The sequence below is a fragment of the Cavia porcellus genome, unplaced genomic scaffold (genome assembly GCF_034190915.1).
Source record: "Cavia porcellus strain 051 isolate PalLab524CR breed Dunkin Hartley unplaced genomic scaffold, mCavPor4.1 scaffold_6, whole genome shotgun sequence".
NCBI classification, from domain to species: domain Eukaryota; kingdom Metazoa; phylum Chordata; class Mammalia; order Rodentia; family Caviidae; genus Cavia; species Cavia porcellus.
The window spans coordinates 9,216,296-9,238,323 of NW_026947489.1; the positions used below are offsets into that span (position 1 = coordinate 9,216,296).

The 22,028-nt window shown below is 40.9% G+C and overlaps 1 long non-coding RNA gene across 1 annotated transcript; it reads left to right on the forward strand.

Moving 5' to 3' along the window:
* The first annotated feature begins 4,963 nt into the window (after positions 1-4,963).
* On the forward strand, positions 4,964-8,610 carry LOC134476359 (uncharacterized). Its single transcript, XR_010047926.1, has 4 exons — positions 4,964-5,302; positions 5,919-6,018; positions 6,549-6,708; positions 7,889-8,610. It is a non-coding gene; the product is annotated as an uncharacterized LOC134476359 (long non-coding RNA).
* Positions 8,611-22,028: the final 13,418 nt, after the last annotated feature.

Here is a 22,028-nt window from a genome sequence, read left to right on the forward strand (position 1 = left end):
TTCCATACCACAGGGAATGGCCATGCGTCACCTCTGCCTCCTGCTCTCATTAGTGAGCTGTGCATTTTGCAGATCATTCTGTAACTATAACAATGGTTCCTAGAGTCTTACCACATACAAGATACCGTATAGGTGCTTGGATGTATATGTTTCAATCTTTTAACAGTTTGGTCTCTACAATTATTAAACTCCTTTTATAGATTTTCAGACCTGGCTTGTCTAGAGACAAACAGTTTGAAGGCACCAACTCAAGATTCTGCCCCCAAAAGCAAGCTGCCCATAATCACTTACTAAAGTTGTTGCCCTGGAGTGATTGAAAAACTTACTATTTCTGTTTCACTAAATTCCTAACAACAGCTATCATTACAGACTTGATAGACATGGTAGAAAGTATAAGAGTATGTAGAACTAAGCACAGCATTAAAATCTTAACTCTTGAGCTCACCAAACTGGCTCACAGCCAGTATGTCAAAAGGCGTACAGGTTCCTGCATATTCTTGCTTCATAAAAATCATTTAACTCTTATGTAATCATCACCAAACAGTATCTTATTGTATTTTGCACCCCCTCCCCCTTGTAAAGTAGGTGTGTTATTTTCTCTTTCATTTTCATCAGTGGTAGAGTCTGCTGTCTGGATGTATTATAATACACTTTGCAGTCTCCAAACTGACAGGCACCTTGGTTGTTTTCATCATTTTGCTGTTACAAATATTTTGCTAGTAAGCTTCTTCTCTTTGTGCCTTTGCACACCGCCGTGAGGATCCTGAAGACTTCGATATCAGGGCAACTGAATCAAGGGGTGGACAGTGCCAGATGTACCTCCCAAGCCACATCCTACACGACTCGTGAGTAAGAGCTTCAACAGAGTGGTGTGCAGAGTTAAACTTTACCACTGCCGGTTTGAAAGACCAATATTTTACACTTTTAAAGTAAACAAAATGTATTTAACTGTGATTGAGGTTGGGCAGTCATTCACATTTCTTTTTTACATAAAATAGCCTTATTTCTGTTATTTTTTCTTACTGAATCTCAACAGATAATTACATATTACAGAAATTAAGTCTTTATCTCCTTTGACAATTGTTTTCCCCCAGATGGTGAATTATTTTTTTACTCTGCATGTGACAAGTTTTTTTCATAATCAGTATCAGGTTCATAACTCTCAGGGTGTCAGGATATCATATCTTGTTTAGAAAGGCCTTCCAAATATATTCAAAGATATTTTAAAAATATTTCTAAATTTTCTTCTAATATTTTGGCAGTTTCTCCTTTTGTATGTGTTTAACTATTTCAGCTACCTACAAGATTTTGGTTACATGGAGCAAGATAAGAATGTACTTTTTTCCAGATTGATTCCTAACTTTCCAAATTTCATTTTTTAATAATTTACCTTTCCCGCTGCTAGCTGCAAATGTCATTTTGATCATATATCAAAATCTCTCTCTTTCTTGCTTTCCCTGTGCTGGGGCCTGACCGTGCCTCCTGCGTGTCAGGCATGTGATTCTGCCACCAAGTTACACCCTGTTTCTATATGTGCTCCAGGAGCCCACTGATTATCTTGTCTATTCATACGTGAAAACTAAACAACTTACACATCTTAAGGTGGGAGGCTGATCTCTCACAGCTCTTGATTTTTCACAGTGTTTCTGGAAATGATCAAATGTTATTTTTTTCTGTGTAAATTCAACACTAGCATGCATAGTTTGTATGTTATGAAGCTCACAAATTAAGGAAATTTATCATTTTTACAAAATTGAGTTTTTCTGCTTAACAATAATTTCCCCATTTTAAATTTTCTCTCACATCTTTATTATTCATAGAGTATGGTTACATAGAACATACATTTCATAATGAGTATGGTCCCAAACAGTCTTTCTCTTTTTTATATACTTTTCTTCTATTATATTTTCCAATGAGTTATTGTTGCATATTACTCATTTGTAATGAATTCTGGATAATTTTGTCACCAGTCATCTAACTAAAAGTCCCTGTTTTTCATAAGCATTTTTAGTTGATTTTCCTGGATGTAGGGTGTGGCATGTGGGGTGAATGTGTGTGTGTGTCGTGTCGGTGTGCCTGCACATGTGTGTGCACATGCAGATGTGTGTGCATTTGAGGCATTCTATTGTCCTTTTTGAAGGTAATGACAATTCAATTTTTATGAATTTTTTCACCTGTCTAAGCAATTATACTGGCTAGCAGTTTTACACTATAAATTTAAGGCATTGTGATCACAGTCCTGATATCAATAGTAATACTTTCAAAATTTTGTCATTTAACAAAATGCTGGTGCATATTGGTACAAACAAAATACTGGTGAGTGCTTTTCTGTTTTGTTAAAATATGCCTTTTGTAAATCTATGAATAAACCATTGTTGCTTTCCTCCTTTGCCCTACTCTGTGCTATGCTAACAGATTTCCTATGCTGGAACATTCCCACATGTTGCACTGAACTCCATTCGTTGATACAAACTTTTTAAACCCATGGTTGGAGTAGTTAGCCTTGTTTTTGGCAATGTTCATGAGTGATTCATCTACAAAAATGTGTGATTCATCTACAGAATCCATCTACCAAATCAGGTGGGCTGAGGGGTTTCTGGAAAGTAAGTTTTTGATTACTTTAAAATCTTGACCATGCAAGTTATTTTGCTTCTATTTTATTTTATCTTTTTTTTTGTCCTGGGAATCAAATTCAAGGCGTCACACATGACGGGCAGGCACTGTGCTGCTGAGCTGCATTCCTGGCCCTGGTTTCTAGTTTAGTAATGTACAGCTTCTTATAGAATCATGAGGTAGTTCACATTTGCTTTCATAGAATTAAACAGGATAATAATGTATAGCTTTAAAATTTTCCTGGTAGCTGAGAATTTCCATTTCCACGTTTACTTTCTTTTTTGCATTTTGTGCCTCCTTCCCTTAATTTTGGTTAATAATTTATGTAATTATTAAAATCATTTAATTTTTAACCTATCCCTTTTCCTACAGGGAGCAATCTTGAATTATTTCACAGTTATTTCATTTCTCTGCCCTTTTCCCCTTTATCTTTACTACCTGTCTCTACATTTTCCTCAAATTTATTTGTTACTCTCTCCTTAGTTTCTTTAGTTCAATGCACACATTATTAATGACATAAGGCTATGAGATTTCTCTGGGATATTGTTTTAGCAGTATCACATAATTTCTAGTGTGTATATATATATGTTTTATTTCATACTATTCTATAGTTTTGCTTTCTATTTCATTTGAACCTATATGAGTTACAAATTCTTCAATCACTTGTTGCTTTTAAGAGCAATATTTGCTAAATTCATTACATTTATTTGTAAAATAGATGACAAATTACTGATAAATAAAATTTTTTGGTCGATAAATATTCTTATTTGACTGTGACTATAAAAAACAGATAGAGCAAAACCCTCTTTTTTTTTCTGCCATGCCTCCCCACAGTTTGAGAAACTCATATTCCATTGCCTGGCTTAATTAATTTCACTTTCATGGTTTACGAGGGAATAGCACGGGGCTTTCAATTGAATAAAAGGCACTAACTCCTATCAGTTCAAGAGATTAGACACATAGATTAGTTTATGCTCAATGAAAATCCAGGAGAAAACGTGTTTACTACTAGAGACATATAGCACATAGAGAGGGAAGCATGATCATGAAATATGCCCCTAATCTGTGAATGTCATATCCTAGAAAGTCAACGCTTCTAATCTCACCATTCACCTCAGATGCTCTTAAAATTCCCCTTAGCAATCATACGATCCGTCGATACAATGCAGGAAGGCTTAGCTCTAGGAGAGGTGAGAGATAAAGGGCGGGTAGCATTTGTCATCCCATTGTCTAGCTAATGGAGGATCTGGTCAACAACCTTGGAGCAGATACACTTGGATCCCCAAGAGGACATCACTCCCACCACGGGACAGGAGATTCCACCCACGACCTCGGCCTTCAGAGCTCCATCGTTTGTCTTTTCTGTGTGACCTCTCCAAGAGCTTCCCAGTCTGAAACTCCTCCCAGTGCTACTGAGTGTCTCCAAGGTAAGGTGTTGCTCAAATCATTCAGAAACATGGCATATAAAACCTAAAGTGCATTTTATGAACATTCTCACACAATCTATAAAACTGTGACTATAGCCGAATGCTTGCTTAGGTAATGGATTTTGACTTGTTTCCCCAAATCTTTCCACCATGACTCAATCTACCAAAAAAAAATATGATACAATTCTCAAGGGATTTATAGGGTCCCGTTGCCCATGCCAATCACCATTTTCCACTCTGTCCCTGTGCAGGGGGTCTTTCCCCCTCGTTTCACTTGGCCAACAGCTCTCCCTGTCTGATGCGCCAGCCCCTGGGTGTGCATTTTTTCTCAAGACACATCACCAAATCTGATTGCTGCAGTGAACGTCCCCTTCCCCTGCGTATTTATTTACTTAGATATAAGGAAAAAATGACAGGTGTGTTTTGTATTACAGACTGTCAGCTACCACAGGCTGAAGCTCACAGGGCTGAGGGATGTTTCCCATTAAGTTGCCCCTGGGAGCAAGGCCTTCCTTTGGCTTCTGGGTGGAAGGAGCAGCCTGGGTCCCCTCCATCTCTTGGCTCAAAGTGTAAATAAAGAACTTTCTCTTCAATTTTCTTTTTGCATTTCTCCTTTTATTATCTTTTTATGTTTCACAGTTTCTTTTCTTCAGGGCAAACGATGCCTGTACATGGATTTCAGGACAATGTACTCACATTCCTTATAAACTCCATCAGTGCTTGACTTTAGAGTGACACAGTCATAATAATAATAATTTGATAGTAATTGCTATTATTTCATAATCATGGGCCTGAAAGAAGTAAGGTGTTCTAATGCTTAATAGCTTATAATTAGGTTCATTTCTATATGCTAAATGTGCATGTGTGTGCCTGTGTGCGCAAGGGAGGTGGCATGGATGAGCTCAGCCACCAGCTCACGAAGAAATGCACCATTTCCCAATTTGACCAGCTTCAAGTAATATCAGTTAAACTGTATTGGATTTCATACTGCATATGCCAAAACTCCCTTTCTAAGTGTGTTATGCATGGGATGTCACTATTCCAACTCTATGCAATAATAGCTTTTACTCTATTTTACCCAGGAGGAAACTGAGGCTCAGGGAGTGACTATTCATGGAAGGTCGGAGGGTGACAAAAGCCCCACTGTGCAACCAGTGATGGCGGCAGTGACACGTGGAGAGTCGTCCTTCTTTCCTGAAGTCTTTCCCACAACTTCTCCAATCCTTTCTTGCAGGTGGACAAGAGCCTCTTTTGAAAGCCAGGTAAACAATTTGAGGCTTCATGATGGAGACAGGCAATGTTTGGAGCAGAAAATTCAGATGCCAGAACTATTAATGCCCTCCTGCCCTCCCTCATCTTATTGCAAATCAAATTGACAGAATTATAGGCTCATCAGCTATTCTTTGATGGCTATGACTGCTAGTTTCTGTACCTGTCTTTCCCTATTTTGTCTCATTAAAACATTTTATATTCCACACTTATAAAGTAGGATTTAAGTTTAGAATGTGACCTTAGTTTTTAAAACTGAAATTTCATTTATAGACAACAGTTTTCTACTGTTTAGCTTACTCTAGATCATTATTTACGGAAGAATAACAGAGCAAAGCTAAGACACAAAGCTTCCATCAGTAAGTTGTCACCAGTTTGCTTGGATACAGATCCTGAATCTGGGCCCCGGGCATCTGTGAATTACCTTTTTACCTTGTGATTAGCCTTATAATTTGTGCTAGGAATATAAAATTCACTTAAACTCATGAGAGAATTTTTGTTAGGTGCTTAATATGCCTTGTGACAGTTCTCTAAGTTCTGGCTGTGCTTAGGAGCAAGTTTGGGGGCTCCTGTGTATGAAATCCTGACCATAACTCCTTCTCTCTGTAGGGTCATTATGGAAAATGATCTTTCACAGCAGAGACACTTCAGAGCACACATAGGAGATGGGAGCTTTTTTCTTTTAAATCACAGTGGCTATGCTTCTTCGGTAAGTTGCATGTGCAGTTTTATGTTGAGAATAGTATTTCCTATGGCTGAGAATCTCAGGGGACAGCGATCTAGAGTAAGAGGGTGCTGCACACATGACCTGAATGAGCGCTAAGACTCAGAGTGGCAGGAAAGCTTCCTCTGGTTGCTTACACACACACCGAGTGGGCAGCCACGGGATGACCTGGTGCAGCAGCTCACGGTAAAGGTGCAGTCTGAGATTCTGCAGTGTAATTGCCGGGGATGCCCTATAATTTAGGTGCTGAGTGTGATAGAAGAGGGCCATTAGATCAGGACATTAACCATGTCAGAAAGTAAATGAGCTCCTTTGTTGGAAGTTTCTGCGGTCCTAAAGTTGCTGGGGGGAATTGTTCACAGAGTGTGGCTCCCAAGAGGGGGCTGCTCAGGCCAAGACCAGGAGGGGTGCACAACCTGTCTGTGCACGTGTCCACACTCACTAGCACACCAATGACACTCCACATGGTCAAGGAACAGCATTCAACTTCAGCTGAGGTCAATTCATTTCACCAGGGTGCTCATCTGGTTGCTTACTGGACTGGATTGGACAAGCGCCGTCCCGGTGTTTACAGAGGCAGGGGTGTCCTGCTTCAGCTGGGCCTGGGAGCCAGCAGCTGCCACTCCAGGAGCTCCAAGTCAGCTTTACCTGGGTCACTCCACGTGATAGTCTCAGGTGACGGAGCTTCACCTTTGCCTGTGCTTTGCCTTTTCTTTCTGTGTATGAGTGTGTGTGTGTGTATCCATGTGTTTAAACCAGTATTTACTTATTTACTTTCCTATGAATCATATGCCAGATGATTTTCACCTATATCTTCTCATTTGTAGGGAAAAAAATTCAGATTTTCAGAAAGTAAAATTGGTATAAAATCATATTGAATTTATATGAACAGAACAATTGGACACCCATAAGCAAAAAACTAAAAAAAAATTTCAGATTCAAGGCTCATTTCATTAAAAAATTAACCGAAACATATATTAAACCATATGTGTTATTTATATAAACTATAAAACTCTCAGGGGGAAAAGAACATCTTTATGGTCTTGAATTAAGGCATTTGGCATCAAAAGCATATTATTGTTATTAAAAAAAACTTCCTAAGTTAGATTTCATCAAAATTAAAGTCATGTTGTGTGAAAAGCATTATTAAGGAAATTAAAGGATGAGCTGTGGTCTGGGGGGAAATAGGTTATTAGACCAAAGACGTAAGTCCAGAATAGACACAGAACTCTCAAAACCCAATGATAAGAAAATAAACAATTCAATTTGTTTTTTTGTTTTGTTTTGTTTTGTTTTTGTCTTTTTGAGACAGGGTCTCGCTGTGCAGTCTGGGCTGGCCTTGAGCTCACTTTGTAGCCCAGGCTGGTCTAGAACTCACAACGATCCTCCTGCCTCAGCCTCCCGAGTGCTGGGATTACAGGCATGAGCCACCATGCCCGGCTCAACAATTCAATTTTTTAAATGGGCAGAATATTCAAGGGGCCATTTTCACCAAACACTGTGTCAGGGGAGCACACAGGCACATAAAAAGAGTCTCAAGTCTCATTAGCCGCTTCGGGAAATGCACATTAAGACTGCAGTGATATGCCTTTCCTGCCTATCTGAATTTATAAAACAAATAGTACTTAACTGAGCACTCTCATCGGATGCGGTCCCAGGGTGAGGCTCCCAGGAGGAGGCTGCTCAGCCAGAGAGCAGGACGAGGGGGTGTCAGGGAGAAGGTGGCAGTGGGAACATTTGAACAGGCTGATGGGACAGCAAAATTGTGCAACCACCCTAGAAAACAAAAGTCTGTTGGTTTCTTGAATAAATTTAATCACATACTTACCATATGAACCAATATGCCTTCATCTAGGTATTTGCTGTTCAGAACTGAAAAACACGTTGGCGTGAAAACCTGTTGGTGACTCTTTGTAGATTCAGTATTTCTAATCGCTATAAACTGAAACAACCCCATTGTCTTTGGATGGGTGACTCAAACCATGGAATTCTACTCAGCAGGAAAAGGAGCGATCTGTCGATACACTTCGTGACGTGGACGAAATTCAAAAATGTCATGTGAAATGAAAGAAACCAGTCCCCAAAGGCTACCTGTGGCATGAATGAGAACATTTACACAACATTCTGGAAAAGGCAAAACTAGGGGGAGGAAAGCAGAGCAGTGGACTCCGAGGGCGTGTGGGGTAGGGTTGGACTCTACAGAGGCAACACAGGAATGTGGCTGGGTCAGGGAACTCTTCTGTGACCTAATTGTGGAGGTGTTAACACTGCCCTGTATGCATCTCCAAACTCAGAACTGTATTCTAAATAAACAGCAAGACTACTGCCTCCAGATTTAAATATGAATCACATAAACAAAATAAATTTAAATGTAAACCAAGTAAGCAAAAATACTGGCTAAGATTTACTGAGCATCTGTAGTGCCCCAAGCCCTACTCTAGGTGTGCATGTGAGGTCCTGAAGGGAAGCCCCTCCATTTCTCAGCCTCTCTCAGGGCAACGTCTGCCACCCCTTGGCTACTCATCTTTTTACCTAAACTGCTGGGAGTCCGATTTCCCAGAGCAGCGTAACCCTGTTAATGGTGATTGTTCCCTAAAAAGACTTTTCCCTCGGTTTCTTCTTCAGATTCACAAATTGGTAAGCATGACCTGTGTCGTTACTATAAGGAGCTGTGGAAATAGCACTAGGCAGGGTCAGGCTTGCAACGGGAGGCTGAGCAGACAGTGGCCGTCCTAGGAGTCAACCCTCTGACTGTACAGAAAGTGTTAAAATGTAGGTGGGTGCACATGGGCCACCCTGACTTGCTTGAGGGCGTTGTTCCTGGAACAGGGCTGCCCCAGGAGGGTCTGGATGTAGTCACCCCACAATCCCTACATAGGTTCAAAGAAATCCGCGTTGCATTAGCATAGATAAAAACTGTATATCAAGACCTTGTCTCATCGCTCCCCACCACCACCCTGAAAGCCCTGCACATAGAGGCTGTAATTCTTCCCGCAGACACTTTTGGAGGTGGGCTTTGTCTGGCCAAAATCCAGAGTTAGTTTCAGGGCCTGTGGCTACAGGTGACTTTGATCCATCTTTGATGGGACCAGATGAGATGTGTTAGGGACGCAAGCTGAGTGCGGTGGGGCATCTGTGAGATTAGCCTGTCTGCTCCCTAATATGTGATGGGCTGAGCTCTCTGGTTGTAAACCTGAGCCTTCGCTGTGTTTTGGATGCCTCCCGGATCCTCTAGACAGGTAGTGGGGGCTCTGTGTGGGAAAAGCTCGGCCTCACTGCCCCCCGCCCCTGGAAAGGAAGAAGTACCAGTTAGTGCAGACCGAGATGAGACCTATTAGATATAAAATATGTTTTCTACATTGAGTGGAGTTGTAAAGAAATTCCAGCAATAACCATGAAGGACAGATAGACGCGGGAAGAATCTTAAGAGCCAGGGACTGTTTGTCGAACAAAAACAGTGCAAGAGGACAATTAAGTAGATTGGGGGCTGCTCAGAGGGCCTTGTTTTAATTTATTTTTCTCAGGAAAGCTCAGGGTGGATAGGATTACCAGGCTCACACAGAACAGAAGATGATGTCATTAGGTGATCAGCAGCCTGCCGATGGGGGTGGACTCACCCAGCTCTCAGTCACCCTCCAGAGGGGACGCGACCCCCCACTTCAGCAGGCACAAGTGAGAGACTTGGTGAGTCACAGGAACCACCGAGAGCCTCAGCTCCCCTGTCTGCAAATGTGGAGTAATAAGAGCCAGACTTGCCCCATTGTGAAAATTCTGCAAAGCAAGGCATAGCCAATGTGCAAGTTAACACATAGACCGTGAAAGCAAAGAGACCCTGGGCTCAAACATCGTCAGCTGATCTGCAGTTATTAGATTTATCAGGCTCCAGGGCCACCCAGAAGGCAGCTGGAGGAGTGAGGGTCAGGGATGGTTATGTTACAGTGATACTTAAAGTGTATTATCAACATTTTTAATTTAATGAATATACCGAGTACCACCTAGCTTATAATGAACGCATCAATCTTCTGTTACGATTTTTTAAAAAAGCAACTTAAAATAAAAATTTAAGCTTTTAGACGTCCTTTAATGGTCTCCTAGCTCTCTTATCCCATTTCCTTACACATTTGTTTTCTTTCTCTGTCACACCTACTGCAAGTCATAGATTTTTTTTACTTGTTTAAAATGTCTGAAAACAGGACGTGGCAACAGAAGTTGTTTCATTGCTGGTTGCCATTCATTACTGGCATCTTTTTTTTTTATCTTTTATCTTTCTTTACAATCAACAGTGTATCAAATTTTGGTTAAATCAATATTCATTATTTTGATTATTTCAATTATTTAAAAATTGAAAAATGATCTGTTCAGTAGATGTGGTTGTATTTCCTGTCTAATGCAATCTTTCTTTGTTCCTTGAGTTAAAAATTATTTTGTTTTATCATGTACTTAGTTTTTGTCTCACTAAAATAACCTTCTGCAAACATTCCAAAAGGGCCATTCCACTCATATCAGGGCAAACACAGTGGGTAAAGTGCCAATTTCATGTTTGTTTTGCTTTTTTAATCAGAGCCAGATTGTGGGTAGAAAATGTTTTATGAACTTGGCTCTCTGCATTTATATGTATGTAGGTTCCTTCTGAATATTACTGATATCAAAGATATGCAGCATACTCTTTAGTATTAACAATAAGATGCACCACACTGCTTATTGTAATTTTCACATAACTGTTTCTCCCAGAATGTTTTGTTTTTGTCAATCTCTGTCAGTAAAAAATTAGGGCAGTTCTCACATGATTGATATTTTCACTCATGCTAGTAATCAGACAAAATAGTGAAAAAGTTTTTTTTAATTCATATTTTATTTATCAAACATGTGAGCAACTCTTTTTGCTGACCCACGCATGTACAATATTTGTTTTGAAATCCTGGAAAAATATTACCTTATCCATTTCCTGCTGTGCACAATACAATGACCTCAGACTTGACACACTTTAATCTGTATTATTAAATCTGATATCTTCATTATTTTCCTAAGTATAGATAATCCAAATAATAAATCAAGGCCTGATTTTTAACTTTTGCCAATTTCTATAATGTAAAATATGCCCATCCTGGCCAAAACCAAGCTATCAATCAATGTGACATACTGGACATAGAGTTGGCAAGAGATGTGCGTTATGCTTCTGCCATAGAAATTCTGTGTTTCCCATGATTTTCAAGAGATACTCTCCAAGACTCTCAGTAATGCCAATGCCAAGAATAGTTCCAAACCCTGTTTTTCCCATACATATGTACTTACCTATGATCAAGTATAGTTTATAAATTAGGCACAGTAAGACTTTAACAACATTGATAAGTAACAAAATAGGAAAATTATAACAACTCATTAAATTAAAGATTATTTAAAACTTGGGGACTGTTTATTTCTGGAATTTTTCACTTTGTATTTTCAGACCATGCTCATTCCAGTTAACTGAAACTGCAGAGAACAAAATCTTGGGACAGGGGACTAGCATACCATAAAAAATCTCAAGAACAAAGGGGCTAAAAAACGTAGTGTCACAATTAGGAGGGGGTGAGCTTTGCATACGTGTTACCTTTGTGCTTTAGTTTAGCTCTAAAATGTCCTCCCAAAGTCTCGTGTGTTCAGAGGTGTGGCCTGGTTGGAAGAGGCAGGTCACTATGTTGTGACCTGGGAAAGTGCGTTCTTGTCCCTGGCTTTTCCCTTCACCCTTTGCTTTCTGGATACCATGAGGTAAGCAGCTTCCTCTGCTAGACCCTTCCCACCATGCCATTTCTGACTTGGAACCAGCACACCAGGGACTGAACCCATTGAAACTGTGAACCAAAATAAAACTGTCTCCCTCTAAATTGTGGGTGTCAGCAATGGGAAAGTGACTACCACACTTTGTTTTTCACATATTTTATTGTAAGTTTGTATAATTTAATTATTAAATGATTGCATTTAACAGATGACCTGCAGAGTTCTTTCATATTTAGCAACTTTAAATCCATGTCTGACAACAGCCAAATCCCTTCACAACACAACAGAACCCTTCACCCATGGTCTCTGACTCTCTTGCACCAACCCCCAGAGAGAACTGTCTGGGCTGCTATGAAACACAATTGCTGTACAGAACTGTTGACCTCAGATTTCTCTTTGCTACAATTCTACAAATTTTATTTCCTTTTTCCTGCATTGGCTTCCTCTTTCAGGAGTCCATATCTTCCTACTTCTTGGCTTATTCTCTTATTTTTGTATATGCGTCCTCCATTAGTTATCTGAGCACAGGGAAACAGAATTTCTCTTGTCAGATAATCCAGGCACGTGTTGAATGAGATGTCACTTCTCTCAGGTATTAAGCATTTGGTTGAGATGTGCATCATTATAATAATTAGTTAGAAATAATCACTCTCGTGTTTCTGATCAGTCGGTAACAAGCAGTGAGAATCCACTATGGTATATGTCTCTGACCCTCTTGATTGTAGTAATGAACATTCTTTCGTTACTTAAAGTCTTTCATGTGGAACACTATGCTTTTCAAGTCTTTGACTTTGATATTTTTACCATGCAGAGTCTGTCAGTCAGGGAACAGCAGTTATTCAAGTCTTTTTCAATTTCATGTTCCTTCCTGCTCGTCTCAGATGCTACAAACCACACTCAACTCACCATGCTTGGTCATCAGTGATAACATCTTAATGACACACAAAAGTCTGACTTTGCGTGTGACTTGTGCAGTGTTTTCCAAATTACATTTAGGTGAGACAAAGCATTACTTTTTATTTGCCCTGCATTCCTGATTTTTTATTTGCCCTGCACTTTAATTTATTAGACCCTTAAAATGAAGATTTGGTGGTCTGGAGACTTATTATTTGCAATTGTAAAATTGCAAAATTTTACAATTATGTTTCATGAGTAATATTTGGGTGACTGTATGAAGGGAAATCTGGAAGACCTTGGAGACCTGGAATGGGGTAGTGGGAAATAAAACAGGGAAGAAAGGAAGTAAGAACAGAGGGCAGAGGAATCTTTATGGATTGTTTAACTGATGGTTGACATGGCTTTCTGAAATGAAAATGTTCAAACTAGTATGCTCTGCAATTAGCTAAAAAGATTCTAATGGATTGCCAATGAAAAACATACACACACACTGGGGTGGGTTGGAAACCATAGGGAGAGAGTTAGGGCGCGAGGTGGGGCTTGGTTTAGAAACAAGAGTCCTGTCTCCACGTTCTAGTCACTTACTGAATGAGGTTATGGAATCAGTGAGAAACTTTCAAAATGTCAGCCTTTTTGGAGATTCCAACGAGCATTAAAATGGCCTGAAAACTTCGTACCATCTCCTGCAATTGTAAGGACAGGAAGAAGCCAGGTGTGACTGATAAATTGTTAAAGGCATTTGCCTTTGCGCCCTGTGGGGCTGGCATTCTAGTAGAGATGGCCGAAAGAGACCAGAAGTCAGCATGCACTGTATCCTCACACTTGAGCTTCCTCAGTCCTTTCCTACTGAACCATGTGGTGGCCCATGTACGTAGTGATGTCCATTCCCAGGGTGCTTGGGCCTCTTTGTCCACCTGAGTTGTGTTTTTCCTGCTTTCCTTGGCCTCAGGGGCTCTCCTAACTCTGTACCCATCATCTGTGTGTGTGTGTCCTGTCCTAAAGGACTCTGGGTCCCAGAACAGCTCTTGTAAGCAGAACTGGGCTCAGAATATCTTTGGGCTTGATGCCAGCTGGGCATTGGTAAAAATGGTTGTATTGCCCAAACTTCTTTGGCCCACATGCCTTGCCCATTCTCCCTGCCCCTGTGGTTGTACTCTTTAATAGTTAGGGCTCGGCCAAGGACCCCCTTCCTACTGCCAATCCAGAAGCTGATCACAGCACTCAGAGTGGTGTCTAAGGGGGGACTCATGCCAGAGGGAAATGGGAAGGATGCAGACAGGAGGGGGTAAGGTGAGAGGGCTCAAAACAGAGAACTAAGTTGTCCTTGGACCACACCATGAGCACAGGAGTGGCACGGGAGTGGCAGCAATGTGATTACAATAGCCATGGTCAATTCCAAGTGCTTGGGAGAGTCGCCTGAATGAATTGCCAGGGTAGGGCAGACAGATGGGTACCCATCCTCTTAAGAGAGCTGTGGTCATGGCACTAGTGGGGGGTTTGTTGGCATTCGTGGCCCCTGTTAGGATCGATTTCTGTGTGAATTTGCCTCCTTCCCTAGGGAAAAGCCTGCTCTTCCTCTCTGCAGTTCTAATGGCACGTCCTGATCTATAAATTAAGGCAGCCATGGCCCTCATGCTGTAGGGTCTACGGTGACTTTGGGCCATGAGGTGGATAAATGTTCGACCTACACAAACGTTCACACATGTGGATGGCTTTGGGCCTCATTCACTTCTACCTCCCGAGGGCTCTGTGGCCCTCCTTGGCCTCCTGCCAAATGTCCACCTTTAGATTCAGCGTGCGTACATCTACCTGACTATACAGACAGACTCAACCTGCCCAGCTCCTTACCTCTGGCATCACTGTTGAGCACTGGCTGCCTGCTCAGTCCAGGGTCTGTGACTGTTGTGTGCACACACGAGTGTGTATATGATCTGCCCTTCCAGGGTCCCCCCATGACCCAGCATTACTGTCAGTCAGGAAGCTCCTTGTCTTGCTTCTGTGGCCCCAGGAGACAATCCCAAAATGATCACGGCCAGAAGTCGGGACATTCCCAGGGCCTGGCTGCCCAGGTTTACCCATGGACACATGATTACACTCTTCATGTCATTAGAGAGCTAAATTAGCTATGTCACCAGCCCTGTCCTGGAATTCACTTTTCTGTTGATGGAAACTCTGCAGTTTTACATTAATTATAAAGGGGATTCTAGGTTGCTTATGAGAGGTTTTGCCCACAAAGAAATGTTTGGGAACAACTTATGCTCCCAAATTGAGGAACGGGCCAGGGAGGAGGGGGGCAGCTGTCAACAATCAGTGTTTTGACTTGATTCACTGTTTATCAATTTTCTTCACTTCTTTTTAATTTGATATTTATCTAAAGAAAGGCAAGTGAATAAAGTTAATGGGTAGAGTTAAGAATCAATTGGAACATTTCCACTAAAATAAGGGTTTTTCTTTTTAAAGATCCTTGCTTTCAAGTACATGAGGAAAATTCTAGGAATGCAGGAGAAGCCGAAAGGATGATTAGAGATCATTATGGCTACTCATGGTAATTGTTTTTTTAAGAAAAGGATTCTTGACTTAATTTTACTCTGTATCAAAGGATTACAGACTTTTTATTCTTGTCTACTCGTAATGACCTTTAAGAAAATGTTTAGAGTGTATAAGATTCTATGCTGTCTATATAATCTAAGCCAAAAAAGTACCACCTGAAGTGACTGATTCTCAGGTGGTTACAGTTATGCCTTATTTTTTCTGCATACAGGTTCCAGGACCCCCTCCTGTCATGCATCAACATCTATAAATGTTCGAGTCCGTTACATAAAATGGCATTGTATTTGCATAGAACCTACCCACGTCTTCCTGTGTGCTGTGAATCATTTCTAGGTGATTTATCATATATAACACAATGCACATGTTGTATAAATTGTTGTTATAGAATGATAATAAAGAAAAATGTCTGTATACATTCAATACAGATGCAACTCTTCTCTGAATGTTTTCAATCCAAGTTTAATTGAATGCGTAGGTGCAGAATTGACAGGTAGAAAGCTGTGAGCTTCTCTTCAGTGGAAAAGGTAGCTTCCTAATAGAGGAATTTGGGGAGAAAAAGAAATCTCAGACCTATGAAAGACAAGACTTAAATTCTGACATTTTTGGTTGTCTGATATGAATATTTAGGGGAATTAACTTCTAAATACAACAAAATTTAAACTGAGGTAATATGAGACGATCTGGAACAATACTTCCCTCCATGAGAAAATATAAATATTGGCACCTAAAATGATCTTTCTTTTTTTTTAAGTGAGTCTTTCACTACCTAGGTGTGATTTTTTTAATGCTCTGGGCCAAAGGCAGACCAAGAAAAATGGTGGACACCTGCATGTACAGTGCTTTGGGGAGCTGAATCTCAGCTGCTCACAGGGTTGAAGCGGCAGCAGGAGGGCTGGTTTCCTTTCCTGACATTTGACTTTTGCAGTCTTCAGGTCCTGAGAGGTCGACAGTGGAGCAGTTCTACACACAGCTGTGGAATTCAGGGGGAGGGATTCCTGCAGTAAGGACACTGCTTTTAATTCAGTGCCTTTATTTCACTGCTTTTAATTCCCTGCCCACTACCCTGCGACAGTGAAGGGCAGAAATGTGCAGACAGACAGTCCAGGGTGCCTGGGGACAGCAGTCCCTTTCATCCAGAAGGGAGCTCCCTGACCCTAGAGAAAATTACTAACCCTAATGCAGAGGCAAAATGGGCCTGACTTAATTACTCAAGAGGTTCCCAACCTAGCCTTGCCCAGACTCCACTAACAGTGCTGTAAAACCAGCCCAGATGGAGAAGAGTCGCACACTGGACTTTGATTATGTCTGAAGGCCACATGTCCAAGCCTCAGCTCCCAGCCTGTGATGCCATTGGGAGTGGACAGGACCTTTGAGAAGCACGGCCAGTGGGCAGAAGTTAGGCCACTGAGGGTGTGCCCTGGGAAGGAATATCAGGAGCTCGGCCCTCCTCTCTCTCTCGTTTCCTAACCATCACACCACAAGCATCCTTTTTTGCCTCCCTACTCCTACCATGGTATACTGTGCTGCCACAGGTCCAGTGCAGCAGAGTCACGTGACTGTGTGCTGGAAATTTCTGAACTTGTAAGCAAAATAAACATTTCCTCCTTATAAGTTGATTATCTGAGATGTTTTTATCACAGCTACAGAAAACTAGCAGAAGAAGGCTTATTTGTCCCCATTCCTTCTCTAAACGCAGCTAAAATTCTTGCTGTCAGACAACAAACAGGAAGATTCAGAAAGAGCAGAAGATGGACAGTGGACTGGCCTGGGATCTCGGGACTTGAGGACCAGTCTGGTGGTGATTTTCTTGTTTTCTTTTTGTCTTCTATAAACCTTATATTCCCATGCTACAGAAGACTATAACCCAGAAACACTAATAGGTTTTCCTAGTCAATTTCCTCCTTGCTGGGACGAGGTACCCAATACCCACGATTTATAAGAGAAGAGATTTGTTTTGGTCATAGTTAGCTGGCTCCAAGGCAGAAATGGTGTGGTAGGGGACTACTGCACAAGAAAGCTGTTTACAACACGGAAGTTAAGGTGTGGAGAAGGACGAGCCAGTGCGGCAGACAAATCCATCTAAGGCACACCCCCATCACTCCTCTCCTCTGACCTGAGCCCGCCTCCTAACAGCAATTCAGTTAATGATCTGGGACAAAAGCATAGATACAGAAACATGGTGGACACCTGCATTTATAGCACTACAATGATCATCTACAAGCCCTAATTCTGAACACATACTCATGTATTTTGATGTACTTTCTAGATCCAAACCAAAACAGAGGGGCAGATATTTTAAGCCAATGAAAAGACCACCCTCTCCAGCTACAAGGCCAGCAACAGAAACCATTTTGACAATGCCTGCCCAACTCTAGCTGCCACCAGTCACCCTCTGCCCACCAGTAGTGAGAAGTACTTTGATTCCTCCGCCAGGCTGGGCAGGGGCTTTGATTTCCATCTCCTGCCCAGAATCAGTACACTGCACTCCTCCTTTCCCAGGAAGAGAGTCAGGGAGGTGTCAAGATGGAAAGAGCTGGCGAAAGGGGCTCTCTAAATTCTCGTGTGAAGTCCTGAGTGGACTCCAAGTGACTCACATTGGAAACTGATAATACTGAACATGACAGAAAGTTTGAGAACTGTAGCATGGAATACTACCCAGGCTTTCAGCTTGGCTCAGAAGTAGCATGCAAATAAAACAGACTGGCCCTGTGTGCTAAGTATACACAGATGAGTAGCTGATAAGATGGAAAATTTAAATAGGACCCAGAGTCTCGTAATAGAATACCCAAATGTCCAGTATATAATTGAAAACATTATTATACCAAGAACTTGGAAAACTACAATTTGAAAAACAATCAACAGAGGTGTGATTCAGAATTTGGAATTTCTGACAAGCATTTTTAAAGCAAATGCTATTAAAGTGATCTAATAAACAACTAGGGACATTGTTAAAACAAGTTAAAATAGGCGAAATCAGGGAAGAAGGAAAATATAACAAGAACTAAGTGGAAATTATAGAACTGAAAAATAAAAATAAATTTTAAAAACCCTTCACTGGATGTCCTTCATAGCAAAGAAGAAGTTCATAGAGAAAAGAATCTGGGAACTTGGTGACAAGTGGGTAGAAATTAACCAGTTTGTACAACAGACAGAAGAGACAGGGGAAAAAGTTTAACAGTGTCTCAGGGGACCTGTGAGACAGAAACAGTAGATCTAATATTCTTGCTATCAGAGTTTTAATGGGACAAAAGAAAGAGACTAGAGGTAAAAAAATTGAACAAACAATGACATTTCCCCAAATTTGATAGAAAGAATAAACACACAGATTCAAAAAGCTGATTTAAGCCCAAACAAAATAAACACAACTGATACATGATCATACACTTAAATTTCAGAAATCTAAGGCTTAAAAGGTGCACTTGAAGAAAAGAAACTTTACCCAGAAGAGGACAGTATCCTAATAAAAGATTTTGCAACAGAAATCATGGAGTCCAGGAAGAATTGACAGTTTTGAACTGTTAAAGAAAAGAACTGTCAACCAAGAATGCTATATCCAGCAGAACTATCCCTTAGGAAAGAAACAAATGCATTCTTGGATAGCAGAAAAACAGAATTTTTATCACAGGATTATCTTAGATAAATGTCTAAATGAAGTTTTTCAAACAGAAAGGAAATAACAGAAGGAAACATCAGGAAGATCAATGATACAAATGAGCAAAAAAAAGTTGAATGAGAATATGGTTTTAGTTTTCTAAATAAAGTTTGACAGATGTAGCAAAAATTATAACATCATTGCAATGTGGTATTTGATGTGCAGAGAGGAAATAAAGACTATTATAAGGAACGGAAAGAGGCCGAAGACACCTAAATAAAGATAGAATTTCTCTTGAAGCAGTTAAATATTGACAAGTGATCATAAGTTGTGGGCACATATTTTAACATTGAAAACAACTGTTAAGTAAACAAAGACACATACTTTAAATACTTCAGATAAATCCAAATGGAATTCTATCAAATATTTAAGTAACTTACAAAAACCAATGATATAAAGACAGAGAAAGAAGAAACAGGGAAGAAAAGCAATTAAGTCCTCACATATGAATCATTACACTAAATATAAATGATTGATATAGACCAGTGATTAACAGAATGGATTCGAGATCACGACCCAACAATATGCTCTCTACAAGAAACTCATCTCAAATCCTATAATGCTATACGTAGTTTGAAAGTAAAAGGAAAGGAAATAAGATTATTGTGACCTGGGATGGCAGGGCACAAACTGAGGTTTGATGATAACTCAGTAAACTGGAGAGGTCACCACACTCAGAATCAAAGTGAGAGGGGCCTTTCGAAACCTTAATTTTGAAATAGATGTTTGACAAATATTGTCCTCGGTGATTACCACTGCCCCTACAAGTACTGCTTTTATCATATTTCACTACAAGGACAATCTTCAATCTTGCCTGAGAACTGGCAGCTAATAAATGAAGGATCTGGAGCTTTGGATTAGCCAAGTTGTTTTTTTTTTTTCTATTTCAAGCAAGAGAAGTGGATACAGTAAAGAAAACTGTTGGTTCAAACAGTGGGTTTCAGTAAGGTTATCATACTTCTAGGATGGCCCTGTCCTAGAACTGAAAGCCTGAATCTTGACCACATCACTTTTGTCTCTTGCTCTAGTCACACTCACAAGAACTCCAAAACATTTCATGGTTCTAAGAGCTTTGTGCTTAAAATTTTTATGTGGCAATGATATAGTTATATCTTTTTAAAATAACCCTTTTGGATACACTTACTTTAATATTTACACACAGAATGGTATGATGTCTGTGTCTTGCTCTGAAATAATCTAGGACATGTGGGGGCTTGGGTAGCTTTTGGAGCATAGGTTAAAACCACGTAGGTCAGTTGAACTACTATCATTGGTAGTTACTTGCCAAGTTGAACAAGCGCATGTAACATCTGTACAAGTGGGTTTCAATTTGACTGACTACATGATTCAGAAAAATTCCACCATCCCCAAATGGCTTAACGCTTGTAGAAACCAGTGATTTGTACATGTAAGACCATTCATCTACTCTATCTTCTCTTTTGAGTATATTTGCAACTATCTGTAATAAAATTTTAAAAACATAGTCCCTAAAGATAACCTGGAAAGGAAACAGAAATCATATGGGAAACCAGGCCAGGTTTCCACAAGGGTATATTTGAGGGCAGAATGGGATGGATGGACGGTTGATGGACTCAGAGGATGAGTTTGGGGTGTTATTGGCCATGAGTCAGCAGAAGTTTTCTATTGTTTACTACAAGGCATTACAGCTAAGCCTGGATGGACTAGAATCCCAAATCCAAGTAGCACTGTGCCTACCAGTGGGAGTCCCACTAGAAAAGACCATCTCCCTGGAGGAGCTGGCCATGTGAGATGGACACCCAAGGCCAAGTGGACACCCAAGGCCAAGTGGACACCGAAGGGGATGAGACAGAAGTCCATGCTGGGCTGCATCCTGCTCAGGTTTTATCCTCCACTGGCTGTTTGCTCCACTCTACGTGGCGCTTACGTTCCTGCCCTATATTTTTTCACATTCTGTCTTGTCCCACTCTCCGAAGAGGTGCTGGAATGGTTTCATGAAAGCACTCTGCTTCCAAGTTCTTAAAAATGATTTCTGAGATACCTTCTCACCCTCTCCCGCCAAGTTCTCCCTAAGTATTTAGATAAAGAGTATTGAATTCCACTCGGATTGCTCCTCCACAGAAATATGCTGGCCCATTTGCTTTTTGTTGATAGAAAAACAAAACCCTCAACTTATTAATTGTTGTCTGTTTCTAATATTTCAGTCTGGCCCGGTGTGGTCTGTGCTGATGTGATAGCTGCCAGGAGGCAGGAATTACACTGGTTTTATTAGTAAATCTGTGCGGGTAACTCAAGGAAAACACTTGACTGGTGCTTAAGGAGAGTGCACACAAAGGAATGGTGAGAATGGTGAGCTGTGGGGTGAGTCTTTGCCTACCTCCCTCTCTCAGCACAAAGAGGTTCCTCACTGGGACCCTGAAGTCCAACTGCTGTCTTTATCCCAGGGCTGTCCTCAGGCCTATCGCTGCACTGGTGATAGCTTACTGGATTACATCCATTTGCATGTCAATGCCTTGTTCCAAAGGATAAATATTGTAGGCATTAGGGGCACTTCTGGAAGCCAACAGATGAGATGTTTCAGAGAGTGGGTGGCTTTTGGAGCCTTCTTATCAGCCCACGTAGGCTGGTGTAAAGAGCTGGCATTGTGTTTAAGTTATAAATCTCTTAATAGCCTGTGACAAAGGAAAACATTGGAAATCATCTCCAGCTAGCTGATGAAAGCTTTATAGAGATAAAATTCTTATCCATGCTTAAAGACTATGGGAACCTCTTGAAGAAAATATCGAGCACATCCCAGACACAACTGGGTCTGCCTACGGGGTGCTGACAGGGATGAGGACCTTGCATCTCAAGGTTCCACAGCTGAGTGGATCACACTGCAGGCTCTGTTGGAGAGACGATGCACTTGTTGGAAAGAAGGTAGGACAGGAGCCTCCCAGCTCCATAATTCTGGTCTCCTTCCTAAGCCACACATAGGTTTTTGACTGAGCTCTAATACACAGTATTACAGCAATTCATGGAAAGTTAAAATTCTTCTCCTGAACAGTATGGGTCAAATGTCTCCTTCATAGCAGCCACAGATGCTTGAAGGATTCCTCCCTCTTTCTCTCTGTGGTTTCGGCCTCGTGACGTCAGTCAGGGTTTTTATTGGCCTAGAGGC